The sequence below is a fragment of the Meriones unguiculatus genome, chromosome 16, assembly GCF_030254825.1.
Source record: "Meriones unguiculatus strain TT.TT164.6M chromosome 16, Bangor_MerUng_6.1, whole genome shotgun sequence".
In the NCBI taxonomy this organism is placed as follows: Eukaryota; Metazoa; Chordata; class Mammalia; order Rodentia; family Muridae; genus Meriones; species Meriones unguiculatus.
In genome coordinates, this window is record NC_083363.1 from 16,725,793 (window position 1) to 16,745,400 (window position 19,608).

Below are 19,608 nucleotides of genomic sequence, written 5' to 3' on the forward strand. Positions count from 1 at the left end.
CTTGTATCTATTTAGAAAACCATTGGTATTAAGTTTTACATAGATCATTGCTTAAATGCAGGACAGTTAATTGGATAAAATTTATTTTCCTTTAAGGTACATGACTTTTTCAGGATCTCAAGGTTTCTTTCCTTTTCAGACTTTCAGTATGATCCTGTGCAAGGATGAGAACCTTTGATGCCTGTCCTTAGGACTAACCAGAGCAAAGCTACTGTGAGACTTTTCTCGGTTTTAGGGCACCATTTCTTTCCACCTTTTCTTTTGCTTGTTTTTGTTTGTTTGTTTGTTTGCTTGCTTGCTTTTGAGACAGGCTTTTTCTGGGTAACCTTGGCTGTCCTGACTCACTTTGTAGAAAAGGCTGGCCTCAAACTCAAAGCTACCTGCCTGCCCCTGCCTCCCTGAGCGCTGGGATCACAGGCGTGTGCACCCTGCCCCGGCCCCCACTTTCTTTTTCTTTATTTTTCTACTTGGATCTTGTGATGGCTAGTGTTAATTGTCGCCTTGACAAGATCTAGAACTAGCTCAGGGTTGGGCCTGTAGGCATGCCTGTGTGGGATTGTCTTGATTACATTAATTCACATGAGGAAAATCAATCTTTATTGTGCACAGAACCATTCCCTGGTCAGGAGTCTTGATTTACATAAAGTAGAGAAAGCAAGCTGAGTACTAGCTTGCATCCATTCCTCCCTTTTCCCTGATTGCGGATACTGTGCAACCAGCTGCTTCAAGTCCCTACTCTCTTGAGTAATGGGCTGCACCTTGAACGTGAGCCCCAATAAATCCTCCCTCCCTTTCTTTTTCTTTAATTTTAATTTTTTATTTGTAGGGATATTTTTGCCTGTATGTATATCTGTGCACCATGCCTACGCAGGTCAGAAGAGGGTATTCATCCTCCTGGAACTAGAGTTACAGCCAGTAATGAGCCACGTCGGTGCTGGGGATTGGGCTCAGGTTCTCTGGAAGAGCAATCATGTTCTTGACCACTGAGCCGTCTCTCCAGCGCACATCCTCTCTTTCTGAACCTCCTTTTGTCAGGACATTTCATCCAGCCACAGGAAAAATAACTCTTGTTTGCTTACCCCTTTTTATTTGTATGTACTCTTGGGTTGGAATTTGAACCCAAATGTGTCCAGATTGTGCTCTGTGTGTTTTCCTCACAGAGAGGAAAACACTTAGGACCTTGTTATTAGGCCTAGGCACACACTGAGCTAGATAAGCACCTGATAGCTGCTTAGAGATAGCTTTACTAGGCACATTTTCACACTGGGTTCAGGTTTGTTTTCCCTATTACTGTCCATTTCTAGCCTTTCATACTCTAATTGCTGTCCTTGGGCACCATGCAAACCCTGCCTCCATCCTGCTTGCTACTTTCCCCCTGCCTAAAAAAAAAAAAAAAAAAAAATCTACTTTTGTTCCTTTCATTATGTTTTTCAAGCTTCCAATTAAGGATGGACAGAAACATTTCTGTAGTGGAAATTGATTTTATATTTCGTTTCCCAATTTCTCAGTCAAATACTTGAAAGTTCTCTGTAGGCTCTGCCCTTTAACACGCCTCCAACTCTGTGAAATATTATCCTTCATCCTTCAACATTAGAATTAGAAGAATTTGGCTTCATATTTTTGTGGTCTTCCAGTTGGGTAGGCAAGGCGAGTCTTTTAAATGCACCTTTTTAGGAATCATGGAAGAAGAGATGGGAAGGCTGTGAGAGTCAGAGGGCAGGGAGGAACAGAGAAGAAACTGTGACTTTTGGACAAGACAGTGTTGTGGGCTATTTAGGCACTGCGAAAGATGGCTTGGACATGGGTTTAAGCCAATAGAAAGTCTTTATTAGCTGGTTGGTTGGGTGTTCAGGTAACCCAGTGTAGCCCTGAGCCTTTCTCAGGGTGAGCTTTTAAAGCACAAAACCATGTTCTGGGTTGACATACTTCAGTTAACAAGAACAGTTAGCCAGAAGTGGAACTACAGAAACCAAAAAGCAAGTTTAGTCCACTTAGAGACTTTCCCAGAACTATGGACTTTGATGGATTAGGTCTTTGTTTTCATTTTGGCAGGTGGTGCTGTCTGCGTGCTGAGTTTTATGGCCTGAATGATACTTTCATCATGGAGTCATTTGTGCTAAGCCCTGGAGCCCTGTTACAGCAGGACAGCTGCAATCCTGAACTCACAGTAGTTGTGGTTACCTGTGCACTATCAAGACAGTCAACATCCCAGCAAGAAGCTGGGAGGAGCTCACGAGGCCCCCACCCCTTGCTGAGACAGCTGATGGTTTCTGCACGAGGGCGAGTCAATCTTCTTTAAGGACGTGGCCCCTAGTAGGCCAACCACACTTCAGTGGCTGGCTGCACAACCAGGAACATATGGGCATCACAAGTTGGACTTGGTGGATTATTATTTTTTTCTTAAAAGGCTGAGGTTGAAGTTAGAATCTAAGCATATCCATTCTTGTACTGTGAGTGTCCTTACTTTTTTCTCTGAAGTCCCCATTTGCCTTGCCATGGTTCTCCTGACCTTTCTCTCTGTCTCTTTTCTCTACCTATGAATCTATAAAAGGAAAAAAAAAATGATGTTGGAAAAGCACGGGGTTATGGGAAACAGGCGTTGAATATGATCTAAATACTTTATAAGCATGTGTGAAAATCTCAAGTAATTCATAAAAACATTTTAAATACATGCACCTTGAAAAGCTTGTTTAAAGTCCTAAAGTTACAGTGACAGTTAAAAATAGACTTTCAAAATCAAAGCAAAACAAACAAAAACCCAGGATAAATGGAACTTACTGAAACATTAGAAATTAGACATGTGTTCAGCATCACTATATTTACTACCACAAGAGAACATTTCACGTAATAACGTTTAATAGGTTGACTTTTCTAAAATACAGAGGAATTAGAGTTAGCAGTTTTTATGTACAGAGGTCTCTGAAGACTTCCTTTAAAACCAAAAGGCCGATGCCTCCATAAAAGGCATTATGGCGCGAGCCTATTAGAATTGGGCTTCTGAACAAGAGGACTGGAGAGTTTGAAAAGTCTGCAAATGGATTTAATTAATGGAAACCACAAAGATGGAACTTCTTCAAATAAGCAATCGCTTTGGGGATTAACAGTATAAATAGGATCCTTACCCATTAGCACAAGCCTCAGAGTCAGAGCTGCAGGGGCAGGCATCCCCTGCTCCAACCTATTCTTTAGATTATTTATTCACACATGGTGACGTATAGTTACTATGAGGCCCTAGCACATTTAAAACCTTCTGATAACTTGTTCCCAGGCTGAGCTTAGGTTTGCCTTTGCTTTGCAAATTTTGAATTTATGGACAGATAAGATATGGTGTTTTAAACATGTAATTTCAGCCTTATGTACAATTTTTAGACACAGAAATAAAGCATTTTTCAGGGAACCTCGGCCCTCTCCAAGCTTCTCCATACATCCAATCTATATGCTAATAACAGAGTGTTTATATGATTTATTATTGAGGGACCCCTTAAGGACTTCTACTTTGTAATGTTTTGTTGAAGTTACTCTATGTAGTTAAAGGTAATAAAAGCCGCATTTGTTTAAGAGTTATCTGTAATTCAGCCCTCACACACATTCAGGTATGTTCACGTTCCCAAGCCTGGAATAAATGAAATGCTTACAATATTCATAGCTACACACATAGCTTTCCTTTAAAATATGCATGAGAGCATTAAAAATAGAAATAAAAATAAAACACACTGTGGACTAAAATTTACACATGGTTTCGTAGGTAGGCAAAGCACAGTCATTCTGCAGAGAAAGAGAGAGAGAGAGAGAGAGAGAGAGAGAGAGAGAGAGAGAGAGAGAAATAATCCACCAACACTGCCCTTTCTTCAAAAGCTGATTTCTCCTGTTTAGGCTGCCCTTTGTTCGATCGACTTGTAGAGTGATCATGCATTTCCCAGTTAAAGACAGCCAGTGCTGAGACTGGGAGGGGGAGACGCTCCAAGCTGGGGCATCTGGGAAGAATGGCATTGCTAACTGAAGAGCAATCTGTCCATTTCTAAATCTTCCTTGTGTGGTCATGACTTTTCATAGACCACATGCCAGTTCTGTGCCCAAAACTCTACTTGCATATGAAATATGAAGGAAAGACTCATGTGATTTTCATCATCCCAACTCCTATGTAGGTCAAAATGACTCAAATTCAAGATTAGAGAAAACATGCTTGACTACAATTTATAAAACCCATGGTGTAAATGTTTTAAAATGGAACATTCCTATTTTTTTTTTTTGTAAAAACACAAACACCCTTAAGACGAATCTGGGTGTTATTCATACAGCCCTTGCCATCTTTACGCAGAAGAAGGCTTTTTACTTTTTTTTTTTTTCTTGTTAAATACTGTGGAGTGCAATGCTAATTTAGTTACACAAATTAGCGCTTACCACGCACGGGGGGGAGAATAAGCTCCAATTCCGTTTTCATTACTGAAGACAGGCTGGTGAAGGGAAGGTTTCTAGATGCCTCTTTGTTGTAAAACCTAGGAAGGAGGTGGAGTCGTGAGCCACAAAATCAGAAGGAGGAACTGCCGAAACAATGTTAGTTCCGTGTGCAGTGAACGGTCATTTTCAGGACAGGAACCACTCACTCAGCCAGGAAACGCTGAAGAATCAGAGCAGGAGGGGCTGAGGGCTGAAACAAGGGGGTGCCTTTGGAAACAGGGTGCTGGAATGAAGCCCCCTCGAACGATTTTGTTTTCTTTGAATCAAGTGTTGAGGCCTGGGCTGGGGATGACCTTGAATATGACCTCCCTGTGCATCTACCTCCCCTGTGCTAGGATTACAGGCCAGGGTCAACAACACGCCAGGCTTTACACAGTGCTGGGATGGAACCCAGGCCTTTGTGCATGTGTGCATGCCAGGCAGTGTGTACCAACTGAGTCCCAGCCCTGCTCCCTTGCAGGCCTTTTTAATGCCCTGGCATCCCTGACGGTCAGTTCCCCTACCTTTTGGGTAGAAGTCATGCTTTGAGCTGCTCAGCAGGATTGTGATGATGAACAAATGAAGCGAGTGGGGTTAACACTAGCCAGTTAACACTACCAGGGCTGTTACACTGAACTAAGATTGACCTAAACTGGCCTCCGTAGTTTCAGGGACAGCCCCAAAGCAGGCCCTGCTATAGTGACCTGTATTGAGATACAGACTGCAAGCATGTCTCAGAGCACCTTTGCAGCTCCGGACAGGAGCAGCCGTCAGCCCTCCGGCCAATCAGAGACTGAAGCTGGCAACTATGACTGTGGAAGGCAAGAGCCAGCTGCAGCCAATCAGGTGGCTCTGGTTGGCTACTTTAACTCATCTATGTGGAAGGGTGGAATCTTTTGGACATATTTGGCTCAGAATGCTGTCAGGTCATAGGACGTCTTTCTTTCTTTCTTTCTTTCTTTCTTTCTTTCTTTCTTTCTTTCTTTCTTTCTTTCTTTCTTTCTTTCTTTCTTTCTTTCTTTCTTTCTTCCCTCCCTCCCTCCCTCCCTCCCTCCCTCCCTCCCTCCCTCCCTCCCTCCCTCCCTCCCTCCCTCCCTTCTTCCTTTCTTTCTTTCTTTCTTTCTTTCTTTCTTTCTTTCTTTCTTTCTTTCTTTCTTTCTTTCTTTCTTTCTTTCTTTCTCTCTTTTTTCTTTGTGTAGTGGTGGGGATAAAACGAGCCTAAATTAAGCTGCTAGAATCAACTAATCTCAGTTTTTTAAAGAGGTTTTTAGTATGTTTGTACCCTGACACTTTACCTTAACGATTTGATGTGGTTTCAAAATAGAATTAATGAGATATGAGTAAGAACCAGAAAACAATATTGAGGATAAAAAGACCACATACACATGCACACACACATATACATACATGTATGCACACACATATACACACAGAGACAGATACACATACACACGTATGTGCACACAATGTTCTCACACACATGAGTACATGGACATACACACACACCTATACACACAGACAAATACATGCACCCATACATGCATACACACGTGCATATATGCACACACGCACACACACACACACACACACACTGATCAACACATTCAAAGTAGCTAAAAGTAACAGAGTTTGTATTTGAATTTCTTGGTGCTTTGGGGGAAAAGAAAGCATAAATTTTTAATATCCCTCAGAAAAAAAAGTCATGTCACTTTATCACATTCTCTAGAGAAAGCAAGTATTTCATCCTTCTGGCATGAAATTCCTAGAGACTTTTTCATATGTGACAGTACAGGGACACTGAGATGAAATGGACTATTTATAAATAGGAATAACTATAAGTTGAAAGACAAAATAGCACTTTTCCATGGAGGCAGTGATTATTTCTATAAAAAGGGTGTTATTCCTAGAGATGAGCTTATTCCTGGGTTCAGCAGCATCATACATATAAGCCAGAAATATTCAATTAGCAAATCGTTTGTCTCTCTCCCCTCTCTGGGCCTGTGTGTATGTGTGTGTGTGTGTGTGTGTGTGTGTGTGTGTGTAATGGAGGCTAAAGGATGACGTTGGCCGTGGTTTCTCAGAGGCCATCTATCCTGTTTCTTTGAGACAGGGTCTCCCACTGGCCTGAGCTCTCTCCTCAGCCCCATGAGGACTCCTGTAATGGAAGTTTTTGGTTTCTTTAAAAGCTCAGTTATGTTATGTAAACAGGTTTTTGTTTTAACCCCAAGTGTGGGATATTCAGTTGCTTTTAGTTTGTCCACAGCTGGTAACTGCCTCGTGGGGCTTAGAGAGGGGCATAGTCTTTGCCAGCTGCAGAGAATTTAATTCTGAGGACTCAGAGAGGGTATAAATACAAGAGTCCAGAGAGAGAGAGAGGCAAAGGTTTTGAAGAGATGGATGGAGGAGGAAGAAGGCTGCTTGCTCATTCTGCTGCTGACATTTGCTGTTTGATGGACTGCTACGTATCCTGATGACTGAGATTGCTATTTTCCCAAAGAACCCGGTGACCCTAAACAGCCAGAACTAAGTCTAAAAAGGTCTATGTCCTCTTTGCCTTCTAACCTTTTTTCTCTACAACCTAGGGTAGGGGGGTTGTTGGAGGGAAGGTAGAGGCATTAAGGAACCCCAAGTAAAATAGAGTTTAAAAACAACGCCTACAGATTCCCTCTATGAAATCCCTTTCTGAGCACGGAGGAGAGATGGCTGGGGACTCTCGGTCGGTCAATGCTCATTAATAAAGAGAGCATTGAGCTGAAAAGAGAAATAGTGACCCAGCTGTGAGATCGTACTGACAGCTGAACAGCCATAGAGCTGTTCCAAACAAGGAGGAAGAGAAAGGAAAAAGATCTCAGGAAATGACTAAACCAATGAAAATAAGCACAGGGGAGGCCTTTCCCCCACATCTCCTGGCTTCTGTGGAATCTCTCGTCCTGTCTCCCAGAAAACTCATCAAACTTCTGTCAGCTGGCTTCTTTCTATTTCCCTTCCCTGGAGCAGGGGCTATAGACAGGCTCTCTACTTGGCAGCGATTTCATCCAAATAGAGCATCACTGATGTTTTTACAGAGGCCAGATCCTCATTCCAACCTCTCCTGAATTTACCTTCTTTTCTACGCCTAATTTCAGTGGAATTATCACTCTCTGGCTTAAAGGCTGTGTTATCTTTACTCTCCATTATAACATTGCACCTCTTCACTTCACATGAACCAAACTGAACAGGGCCACTCTGTACGTAAAGACCTGGTATTTCATTACACTTTCGTGGTCATTATCAGAGCTCGCCCACACTCTACCCTCTCCCTTTCAGAACCTGTTCTACACTATTTTTTGTTGTTTTCTATGGGATTTAGGTGTCCTTTCTAAGCCTCACATTCTTCTGTCTGAGAATTCTAGCAGCTCCCAACGTACCCTGACAGAACCAAGTCCAAAGCACTTTTCCAATAGAGTTCCCCAAGAGCTGAGACCAGCATGAACCACTTCACACAGGATCCACAGGACCTCTCTGTTAACACCAGTCTGTCTCCCCATGCTGCCACCACCTCCCAGAAAAGCTGGCTCCTGTCTCTCAAACCAATGCTAATGATGTTCTTCCACTTGAAATGCCCATCTTTTCCCTCTAGCCAATTCCTTATTACTTTCTTCTGGCATGTTAAATTTTGGGCTAAGTCATTCTTTCTACAAACCAAGAGCACCCTAAGCTTTTACTGTGAGAATCGTATTTATGGTATCTGGTTCCGTTTGGGATAGTTTTTAACCCAGCAAAGTCCTTGCTTTCAAGAAGTCTATAAGCCACGTGGGGACACCCTATTGATTCACAGTCCTAACATCCATTGGGGTCACAGTCTGCTTGAGTATTGTGAGAACCATATAGTGTATGTAATATCATGATTTTCAAAAGCACCATGGAAGACCGTGAAGACATGGATCGGGACACTACTTAGAAAATATGTTCTGATTTATAGGTGATGACACTAAGACCATCCAAGTTGGTTAGACAAAAAGAATAAAAGGAGGGAGGATTAAACAAAACAAAACAAAACAAATGCTTTCGTTATCTCCTTTCTGCATGTTATCTTATTTCTCTGATATGAATACAAATTAGTTTGACCCTCATATAAAAGTTGAGTTAAAAGTGAACATATGAGGAAAAAGGCTGAACTTTGTAAGTCAGATCACAAAATGCATTTGAGGTTATCATGTAAATACATTTTATGGCCCAAGATGCTTATAAGAGAGCTCCTAAGAGGAACAAAAAAATCTTTCTGGTTCCTGTCCCTAAGGGTTAGCAAGTAGAAGACAGCACACTGTTTGTTGACTGAACAAATGAATACCTACCTACCTACCCACGTACCCAGCTGCCTGCCCACAACCTCTCACTTTCACTTCACATCCCAAATGCAGAAATAATCACCAGGGCTCACCTCCATTTTCTTACCTTCCGTCATCAGCTCCTTTTTGCTGCAGTCTGACATCTGTGTTAGCACCTGCTCACTGTGCTGAGACACTGACCTCCAGTTAGCCTTCTCTCTGGGAAGGTTCAAAGGTCCAAGTAGCATTAGGAGCAGAGAGGGAAACAGATTGCTGCACACCCCATACGGGTCTCTGAGCATGAACTCTTCCACATGTCAGCCTGTGGGTTCCTGCCCACACACAGAGATGCCAACCAGCAGGAGAGGCGTCAGCAGTGTTTTGTGGACAGTTCTTGGCTTATTTACACTAGGCACAAATAGGTCACTGATAGCAGAAGCAGGTGGGGCTGTGCCAAGGTCCCTGGGTTCCAGGTTCACATTTTCTTTCCAGTTCAGACCACACGACTTGGGACTGCCCCATGCTCACACATCCTCTCCTTTTCTCGTGGTCACAACATCCCCCACATCTATATGATGCTTCCTTCCTGAGTACAGTTTAAAGACACATGTAAGACTGGTTAGGTGGAGATATAAAACAGAGGAACCACAGGCAGAATGAAGTATGGCTCTATGTTTGGTACATGTTACTTTACAAGTACTTATTTTGATTTCAAAAACAATCATCTACTGAGTAGTGATCTCCATTTTTGCTCAAGAGAAAAATAATTAAGTAAAAAATAAAGAAATAACAACCCCAGAGTGTCAAGAATATACAAAGTGTTGTATTCTTTCTCCTCTCTTTCTCTCTGTCTTTCTCTCTCTCTCTTTATCTCTCTCATAGACTGGATCTGGCTTAAAATTTGTAGTACCCTTGGTTCTGTCTTCCAAGTAGTTGGTGTGAGCCTCCGTACCCAACAAACCCCAGCATACCCATCCTTTTTCACTGAAGAAGTTGACTCCTCCCACCTCTCAGAAACCCTCTCTCACAGCCCATTATGACCCAGTCATTTCTTGGATCTCTCTCTGTTTGTTTCGCTGTTCTTTCTTTTCTTCCTCATCGGGTCACGCTCTAGTGCAGGACCATCACGGCCTTTGACTTCCTGAAGACTTTTGTCTAGTGTTCTTATTGACTCATTTTACAATCACTCTCTCTAATCATATCTGTCCCCAGACTCTGGAGTGGGAAGATGACTCATAAGTTTATATCTAAGCCCTCATCCTCTTTGACAAACTACACACCCATAATATGACCACAGTACAATCAGTGTCTGCATATGATGTCTTGTGACAACGTCATGTCCCCCAATCCTGTCATCTTTAACAAACGTCACACCCATAATATAATCTTGTGTCTATGTTCTATGACCTGTGATGTCATCCACACACTCAGCCTTGAACTCAGCACATATCTCCAGTTTCTGACATTTCCTCATTGTCTCCAGTTAACTGCTCTATGGTGCATGGGTGGCCCACATACTACCTTTCCCAAGCCCCTTGGCTCTATTCACTTCGTAAAACTGGCCCACCTCACCGCCTTCCCTCAACGATCCCAGTTTCCATTATCTCTCCACTGGAAACATCAACAGCGTTATATAACTTTTGAGCCTTGCTAGCTCATACTCCAGACTGTACCCAGCAATAAAAGAGGTACAGTTCTCCCACCAAGCAGAAACAAGAATGTAAAGCTCCAACCTGCTCACTAGCCTGGCCTCACCGCAGATTACTGCATTTGGCTGGAGAGGTTTCCATGGCAATGGCCCCTGAGTACATCTGGACTCAGCTCAGCCCTCCCTCTCTGCTACTACACTGCGCATGCTCTCTCCTGCTAGAGGCTTTTCTTATAAACCTTCACTGCACCAGGCCCCCTACTTCCATGCCACTTGCATCCCATGTTCCAGCATCCTTCTGCAGTACTTGTTTTCATTTCCTTTTTAATTAATTTCTTTTTTGAATCACAACAAGATCTTATATATCTCAGGCTGGCCTTGAACTCACAATGGATTGGGGGATGGCCTTGAACTTCTGACACTTGCATTTCCAACTCTGCAGTGCTGGGATTACAAGTTTATGGGTGCCGGGGAGCTGAACCTGGGCCTTCGGCATGCCAGGCAGGCATTGTATCAGCTGTGCTACCTCTCTATCACCCCACCTCTATCCCCTATCTCAAGAAACTCTTGAAATAAGTTCAATTTCACATTAATTTGTGTCACTCTTTTATTTTTCTTTCCCCCGATTAGGCTGTAAGCTAAGTGAAGGCAGGGAACACTAGAGGCAACTCATTGCCTCCCAGCAGTGTCTGGCAGGTGGTCGACAAAGATGTTTTACGGAAACAAATGCAGGTACTTAGACAGGGTCTGTGAGAAAAATGTGTGTGGAGTCTCAAGCTTAAACGAGCTGAAGATGTTGGGGCGCTGGGATCAGGCCACTGAGAGCTTTGGGTGGATCTAAGAAGTTAAGGCTCCCAGGTACGGCAAGAGGTGAATGAGAGGAGTGGAGTGGAGCGTTTTGGTTTTTTTCTTTTAAACAACATTTTCTCTTAAGCAGGCACACTCAGCTTTATTATAGAAGATGTGCTAACTGGGAACATCATGCTCTCCAGCCCTAGCCCGAAAATCTCTGTCATTTGCTAACTCGGGGCTGGGGACACTGCAGGGTGAGAAGGGAAGACTCAGATCAGAAGCACAGAGGGGAGAGGCAGGAGGGGAGAGATTTCAAAACTGCTAACGTCTCTGGATCATGAGCACCCTGCTGGGGATGGCTTTTTATATCCTAGCTTCCACCATCCTTGCCACCAAATGCAATATAATTGTCTCCACTTCCATATGGTGACAGAATTCTAGCAACTGAATAAGGATCTCAATAACTAGGCAAAACTAAAATTTTGCGTAAGTTACTTTTGCTTAGTTACATCCCAAATGCTGACCTTCGGAGCCTCCAACCACTAAAACACACATTTTACAAAGGAGATGAGCATGGGTCATGAAGGCAGTTTGGGGATTATGGGAGTCAAAACCACACCGAAACAAGGAAGACAGGCTGATCTAGATTTAGGACAAAGGAGTCAGGAGAAACACATTTCACTTAAGAAGGAAATAAAATCATCTGTGTGATCCATTCAGTACCTGACCCTCAATGCCACCACTGCAGATAATGTCAGGAGATGGGAGGGACTATATTTGTGTCTGAAGGAGAGAAACTTGAGTAGCTCATGAGAGTCAGCAGCCTAGGTGTGTGTCCCTTTAAGCAGAACAAGAGTGCTCCAAGACTTTCAATTAAATTGATTGTCCATGAGTACAGGACAAAGTGGAATTATGGCTTTGTGCATGGAGGAGCTTGCAAGGAGGCCTGGAAACCCGGGTTTGATCTCCCAAGCCTACAAGGTGACAAGAGAGACAACCAGAGAGTTGTCCCCTGATCTCATACACACATCCATGTTGTAGCTTGTGTGTGAGCTCTCTTGTGCATACACACACACACACACCAAAAAAAAAAAAAAAAAAAAAAAAAAAAAAAAAAGAAATCCTAAAAGATGGCACTGTAATAAATTTAAATTGTAATAAATTTAGTTGTGGACCCTGATTTGTTTGGCCACACACTGGTCTCTGACTCCACTAGCTTAACGAAGGCTCTCCAGATATCTACTGCTGACAAAATTACGGTAAATCATGAACTGTTAATTATAAATGCCTTAAATCCTGGTCACTTTCGGCATATTTATATCTCGTTTTAGGCTGGGGAACAGAGGCTATGTCCGAATGGGTTGGAAATATCACCTCCCTATGTTTTAGCATGGCACGCAGGACTTCTGCTCTAAGCATTTTCTATTAAATTACGCATACATGTATTCATGCAGATGCATATCTAAAATACAACTCTCTGTAAGACAGAGCTGATTTTTTTCCCCTCTATGTTGGCGGCTGAAAACCTGAGAATAAAATTTGTTGCCATCTTCCAGCAACAGTGTTGAATTTCGTGTCATAAATTTTGAATATGAATCTCTCCCCTAGCCCTATCTTGTGTTCTTAGCCTTAGTTTTTTTTTTCCTTAGAGTCATTTTTTTTTTTACCTATTTGGAATATATTTTACATTACACTGCAGTATATGTTTTTATTAATCTTTCTCTGTAAGCCTTAAATCCTTTCCTGAATATAAATAAAATATATAACATTTTTAGATGGTTCTTTTCCTCCTACAGAGAGTTGCAAAATTTCCCAAAGGCAACATATACTTGATTATCATCAGCACATAAACATTAAAATACTGGTACTTACAGTAATTAATTTTTGTAATATTTTATTTCCGAATATAATCTCATGTTCTTAATATTTAATTGTTAACCCAAGCTTCATGGAACCTTTAAATTTTCATGATAAAAATTGTGCACTTCAACTTTTAATAAGAAAGAGTTCCAAAATTTTAATTTAATTCTGAAAGACAAATTTGACTCCCCCAATTAAAAAGTTGCTTTTAGACCTTCTGATATTGGCTTTTCTCATTCATGCTAACATGTTTGTTGGGTATCTGGTACAGTAGGTGATGCAGGAAAGATAAAGGGAAGCTTGCCAGTGTGACCCCTGGCTTCAGGGAGCTTCTGGTCCAGTATGGAGGAGGGAAGAAATTAATCAAATGACAATTTAGTATAATAAAGCGAAGTGGTAGACGAGAAATGACAAGCATGTGTTAGAGTCTGTAGAGATTCATGGTTTTGTAGGCTAACTAAAAAAATAAAATAAAAAAGAGAAAAACAAATGGGTGTGATTGGATCGTTAGTAAAGAATTCTCTGAGAAGGTGGTGTTCTAATAAGATTATTCAGGATCTAGGCAAAGTATTTTAGGAGGGGAAGAAGATGATTCAAAGACCTTGAGGAAGACCAGATCTGCTAGACCCTGAAGCTTCCTAACCTGTAAGAGACCACGATGCAAGCCCTGACTACTCTACCCTGAAGCACTATCATTCACAATAAACAGACAAGGAGAACTATTCTATGAGAAATACATATTTAACCACTAACTGTCTATAAATAGAGCTCCACAGAAGGCGATAGAAAGAAAACTTCAACCTGAAGAGGTTAACCACACCCAGGAAACACAAAGAAATAAATAATCTCAGACTAGCAAATCAAAAGAGAAAGAAAATATCCATCCCACCTCGACAAAATAGCAGGAATCAACAAACACTACTGACTGATAACTCTTAGTGGCTTTGGTTCCCCCCCCCAAAAAAAAAAAAAAAAGACAAAGACAGATTGGATTAGAGAACAAGGTCCATCTTTTTGCTCCATCCAAGAAACACAGCTTACCATCAAGGATAGATACCACCATCAGGGTAAAAGGATGGAAGAAGATATTCCAAGCAAATCAACCCAAGAAGCAGACCAATATACCCATTTTACCAGCAGACAAAACTGACTTTAAACCAAACTAATTATGAAAGATAAGGAAGGACACTACCTATTTATTAAAGAAAAAAAAATCCATGAAGAGGATATTGCAATTCTAAACATATATATATATATATATATATATATATATATATATCAATCACAGACACAAGAGCACCCGAGTTAATAAAAGGAACTCTGCTATAGCTAACATTCCATATTGACTCTTACACAGTGATAGGGGGAGTCTTCAATACCTAACTCTCACCAACACACAGTTTATTCAGACAAAAGCTGAACAGAGAAATGGTGGAGATAAAAATAATGTTATAAATTAAATGGACCTAACAGATGTTTGCAGAACATTTGAACCAAACACAAAGGAATATACTTTCTCCTTAGAACCTCATGGAACTTTCTCCAAAATTGGCCACATACCGTGGATGAAAAGCAATTCTCAAAAGGTACAAGAAAATGGAAACAAACCCTGCATTCTACTTGACCACCAGTTGATTAAAGGTGCATCTCAACAACAGAAGGCTTATAAACTCACAGAAGCTGACCCACTCACCAGTGAATGAAAAAATTGATCAAGCAAGAAATTAGAAAAGAACTTCAAAACTTTTTTCTGTGTCATCAGTTTATAAGTTAGTTCTAGATAGTTTAATACACAGCATGGAACCCAGAAACTCTGTAGAGAAGTAAAAATCGAAGGTAGGTGAGTAGGAGACAGAAACGCACTAAAAGTGAGATTGAGCAGGACCAGGTGGTGCAAGCCTGTAATCCCAGCACTCTGGGAGGCAGAGGCAGGCAGATCTCTGTGAATTCGAGGCCAGACTGGTCTACAAAGGGAGTTCACTACAGCCAAGGCTACACAGAGAAACCCTGTCATGAAAAACAAACAAAACACAACGAGGTTTCTAAAAACTCCTTGAAATAGAAAGCATGCGTTTTAGTGGTTTAGAAAGTGCTCTGAGTAGCTCTGGCTGTGTAAATCAATAAATCAAGATGCGCCTGGGGATCATAAACAGCTTCCACAAATGTTAGATGTTTTCCTGAGCTAAATTCTTTATGGAGATATTGAGGAAGTCGCACATCAACCAGACAGCCGCGGCTGAGGTCACAAAACTGTGTGCAGGCCTTAACTGGGCACCTGGCCGAAGATGGCTCACAGCCTCGGAGGGAAGAGATGGTGCTGTTTCGCTCTTTCAGGCAGGAGGCAGGGAAGTTTGGAGAAGCGCTGTCAGGTTTATCGTTATCTTGATGTAACCTACAGTCATCTGGGAAGAGGGAACCTCAGCTGGGCTAACTCCACGTTGGCCTGTAGACATTCTGTGGGCCTTGTCTTGACTGACGTGGGAGCGCCCAGCCCACTGTGGGCTGTTCTAAGAAAGGCCACGGAGCATGAACTAGCAAGTCACATCCTCCACAGCTTCTACTTCAGGTTTCTGTTTGAGTTCAACCCTGACTTCAGTGACTGATGGACTGTGACCTGGAAGTGCAAACCAAGTAAACCTTTTCTTCCTTTCAGTCGTGGGGTTTAGGACAGCTACAGAAAGCGGCTCAGTACGCAGAGAGGAGTCTGAATCAGGTAGGCCACCATGGGCTGGGACTTAAGCACGTGCCCCTGAAGACGTTATTGCCAGAGCTGCTGGCTCTCCGCAGAACCCTGCTTACTTTGAGATTTATCTCTGTAAACCCACCTCGCCTCAAGGGTGAAAGGCTTTGGTGAACAGCAATCACATGTTTAACTAAACATCCGGCACAATAAAGCAAGTCAGATGAGCAACCCGTGATCAAAAGTAACACATAAAACCTTTTAAAAACAGTTTGGTTGATTTTGGATCAGGGCAAATTACCGGACAGACCGCAGTATTATCTCCTAGGAAAAAGACCAAAATTTGAACATCCACATTTTAAATGTCTCAGTCAGGTGTACAAACATTATTTTGCTAGCTTATTTCCCCTGTCGATTTTTTTTTTTTTTTTTAATGACTGTTTTGTGTTTTCATTTTTTTCAGAAGGGGGATCTCAGGCGGCCTGGACTCCTTTTCCTCCTCATCCTGCTCCTTTTGCCTTCCGAGTGTTTAGATAACGGACGTGCACCCCAACTCCCAGCTTTCATTTTCCCTTTCACTCCTCCAAAATTCTTCATGGAGGCTGCCAGCAGAGACCTCCCCACCCCCAACCACAATAAGCCTAGGGGTAGTGCTAGCTTCGCATGGTACCTAGGTGTTATCGATTATTTTTACAGTATCATGTAATGGCAAGCACTGTGCAATCATACACACGATATGTGTGTGTATGTGTTTCTGTGTGGATGTAAATGTATGTATGTGTGTGCATGCGTGTGTATGTATGTGTATGCCTATGTATGTGTGTGCATACAAATGTATGTGTGTATGTATGTGTGTGCACGTGTGTATATTTGTCTATATATGTGCGTGTGTGTGTGTGTGTGTGTGTGTGTGTGTGTAGTATTGATATAACTACTGGGTTTGCATTAGGTACAAGCAAACAATACAACGTTTTTGCTAGATCAGGAAAACAGGTCACTAATTAGAAATAGGAGTGGAGTAAGCACTCTTTCATGGTGTCTTTGATTATTCCCAGTTCATTGCACAGGAGATGGGGTCCTACAGGTTCCCCTGCTTGTAAATAGAGGAGCTGGTGCCAGGCCTTGTGATGAAGCTGTGACCTCCCACAGTTTCACCTTTAATCTTGTCCTCTCCGCAGCCTAGCACACTGTTTCCAACATGGCTGCTCTGAAGGCTTCAGGCCTTTGCTTAATCTGCCCGCAGTTTTTGCACACTCTGTGGGAAATGCCGCCATTAACCATCCGGCCCTTGCTTTTCTCTTTTCCCTTTTTGTTTTTGTTTAATATGCCCACAACAATTTCTGCATTTTCTGCAGGTAATACTACCCTGGAGGCCTGAAAGCGTGGATTCCATGCCTAAAACTTCAGCTATTCCGTACCCATGATCCAGCTCAATCCTGTTTCTATTTAGGAGTCTTTTCTATGTTATCCCACAGGACACCTATGCACAGTAAGCCAGCTGGAGTTCCGGTGCGGCTGCCCACTCCTGAAGATGAGCCCCTGTCCCCAAGAGCGTCAACCGCGTTGGGTTTACGGTGGAGCACAGACTGTGCACTTTTCTCAGGAGCATCCTGAGGGCACTTGCCAGTTTCTGGAGCAAGAGCTGAGCACCCCTTGGTTCTGGATATGGTTGACATTCAATGCCAATGTTCCCTTTGCCAGGATCGCAAGCAGAGCGTTACAGAGGACGCGCACTTGGGGTGGCCCCACTGCGGTGAGCTGCTGATTTAACTTTAACTGGGCGGCCTTTACCGAATCAGCAGACTCCTTTTTAAATGTGTTTTCTGGATGTTTATCTCCTCTCTCTGTCATATGGGAGAGAGGCATCCGGAACCTGGAGGAACGATCTGCCATCTCAGTGAACCTCACACTCAACTCTTATTGCTAACTGCTGTTGTTGTGTTCTCCCCCCTGTAAAAGAGCAACCATGTAAATGTTGCTTTAAATGAGCAACCCGGTGGCTGTATTGTGATTACACACACCATGGCCTAGTTTTCTTTCTGTTGCTGTGATGAAACGCTCAACAGAAGCAGCATAGGGAGGTCTATTTGGCTTATGATGCCGGATCATGGTCCATCATGTCAGGGCAGTTAAGACAAGCATCTAGTTGCATCACATCCCCAGTAAAGATCAAAGAGAGATGAATTCTTGCTTGATTACAGTTTCTACTTGAATACAATCCTGGGACCAGAATATGCCATAGTGCCACTCTCAGTGGGATGGTTTTTTTTCAGTATCAATTAAGAATCAAGATAATCCCCCAAATACATGTCCAAAGGCCAATCTGACCTAGAAATTTTCTCATTAAGACTCTTCCCTGCTGACTCTAGGTTGTGTCAACACATGTATGTGTGTGTGTGTGTGTGTGTGTGTGTGTGTGTATCATGCCTATACACACACATACACATACAGGCATGGCTTTTATTAGCTTGTACTAGAAGGAAAAATACTTATTGCACCTGATAAATCAATTTGATCTTCTCTGCTCTTTGCTAGATTCAAATTTATTGAACTCCTTTATATATATATATATGTATATATACATATACATATACATATAATACCTTTAGGAGAAAAATGGAGAAATTAAAGGCATATTGAATTTATCAAAGACTCTAGGGTAAGATCTTCAGCCACTTGATTGAGAACAGAGCAGCATTGATCTAAATAATCTAGAATTGTCAGAAGCCTCTCAGATGCCTTTGGAGTTCTCTGCAGTTCAGCACAACTTCTCTTTAGGTCGTAGATTTTTGTTTAAGAGCTCTTCGTTTGTGGAGGCAATGCTCTAGGCCAGCGATTCTCAACCTGTGGGTAGCATATCCCGCCTATCAGATATTTACAGTATGGTTCATAACGAGCAGAGCTACAGTTATAAGTAGCAATGAAACAATTTTATGTTTGAAGGTCACCGAAACAGAAGGAGCTGTCTGTATTAAAGTGTTGCAGGATTAGGAAGCTTGAGAACCCCTCGTCTAGAATGCTTTCTAAGTTAGAGGAGAAAAGTTTTTATGTTTGTCCTTAAACATGAACTACCAACATTTTGGAGTTCAAAACATCAGTCAATGTTTGAAATATATCTTAAATCCATTATAGTTGTGTTAAAGTGCTCAGCAATGTAAGTTTTCTATTTAGCGATCCCAAGCTTTTAAGAATTGTTAAAAGAGAGGGCTGGTGAGACAGCTCATTGGCTAAGAGTACTTGCTGCCATTGCAGAGGACCAGGGTTCAAATCCCAACACTCAAGTGGTGACTCACAGCTGTTTTTCACCCCGGTTCCAGAGGATATGACACCATCTTATGAACTCTGACGACATGAGGCACATGTATGGTGCAAACAAAACATTCATATACATGAAATAAATTAATTGGAATTGATTTAAAAAAGAACTGGTAAGCTGTGAATGATATTAAAAGGCTGCTCAAAGATTAAAATAGCAATCGAAAGGCTGGACTTATACCTCAGTTGACAGAATGCTTTCTCACCGTTAAGGAAATCCAGGGTCCACCCAATACATGATACAAAAACTGGGCTGTTGTGGTGGACACCTGTAATTCCAGGACAGGGGAGGTAAAGGCAGAGTGCTCAGAAGTTTAAGGTCATCCTGAGCTTCCTATTGAGGTGGAGGCCAGTCTGTTTCAGTTTCTTTCCACATGAAAGTTAGTGATCTACCCAGGCTTAAGGAGGGCAGAGTAAATTTATGAATGTGCCCTCCTAGCAGAATGTTCTATGCTGCAATCCAGGACTGGTGTGGGCAGCCTAAAGTATATATATATGCATATATACATATGAATACATACATATCTATATACATGTGTATGTATATATATGTGTGTGTTTACAGTGAA

General features: G+C 42.1%; 1 protein-coding gene across 2 annotated transcripts in view; it reads right to left on the reverse strand.

Annotated features, from left to right (window-relative positions):
- The window catches only part of Rhobtb1 (Rho related BTB domain containing 1), a 109,120-nt gene extending 100,052 nt beyond the window's left edge, over window positions 1-9,068 (reverse strand). Inside the window, exons 1-2 of one of the 2 annotated variants that reach the window (XM_021648543.2) lie at window positions 8,872-9,068; window positions 4,402-4,496 (exon numbers count right to left, since the gene is read on the reverse strand). The gene's annotated coding sequence lies outside the window, so the exon portion shown is untranslated. Of the gene's footprint in view, window positions 1-4,401; window positions 4,497-8,857 lie in introns of both variants that reach the window. The other variant, XM_021648545.2, reaches the window with a different exon arrangement.
- Window positions 9,069-19,608: the final 10,540 nt, after the last annotated feature.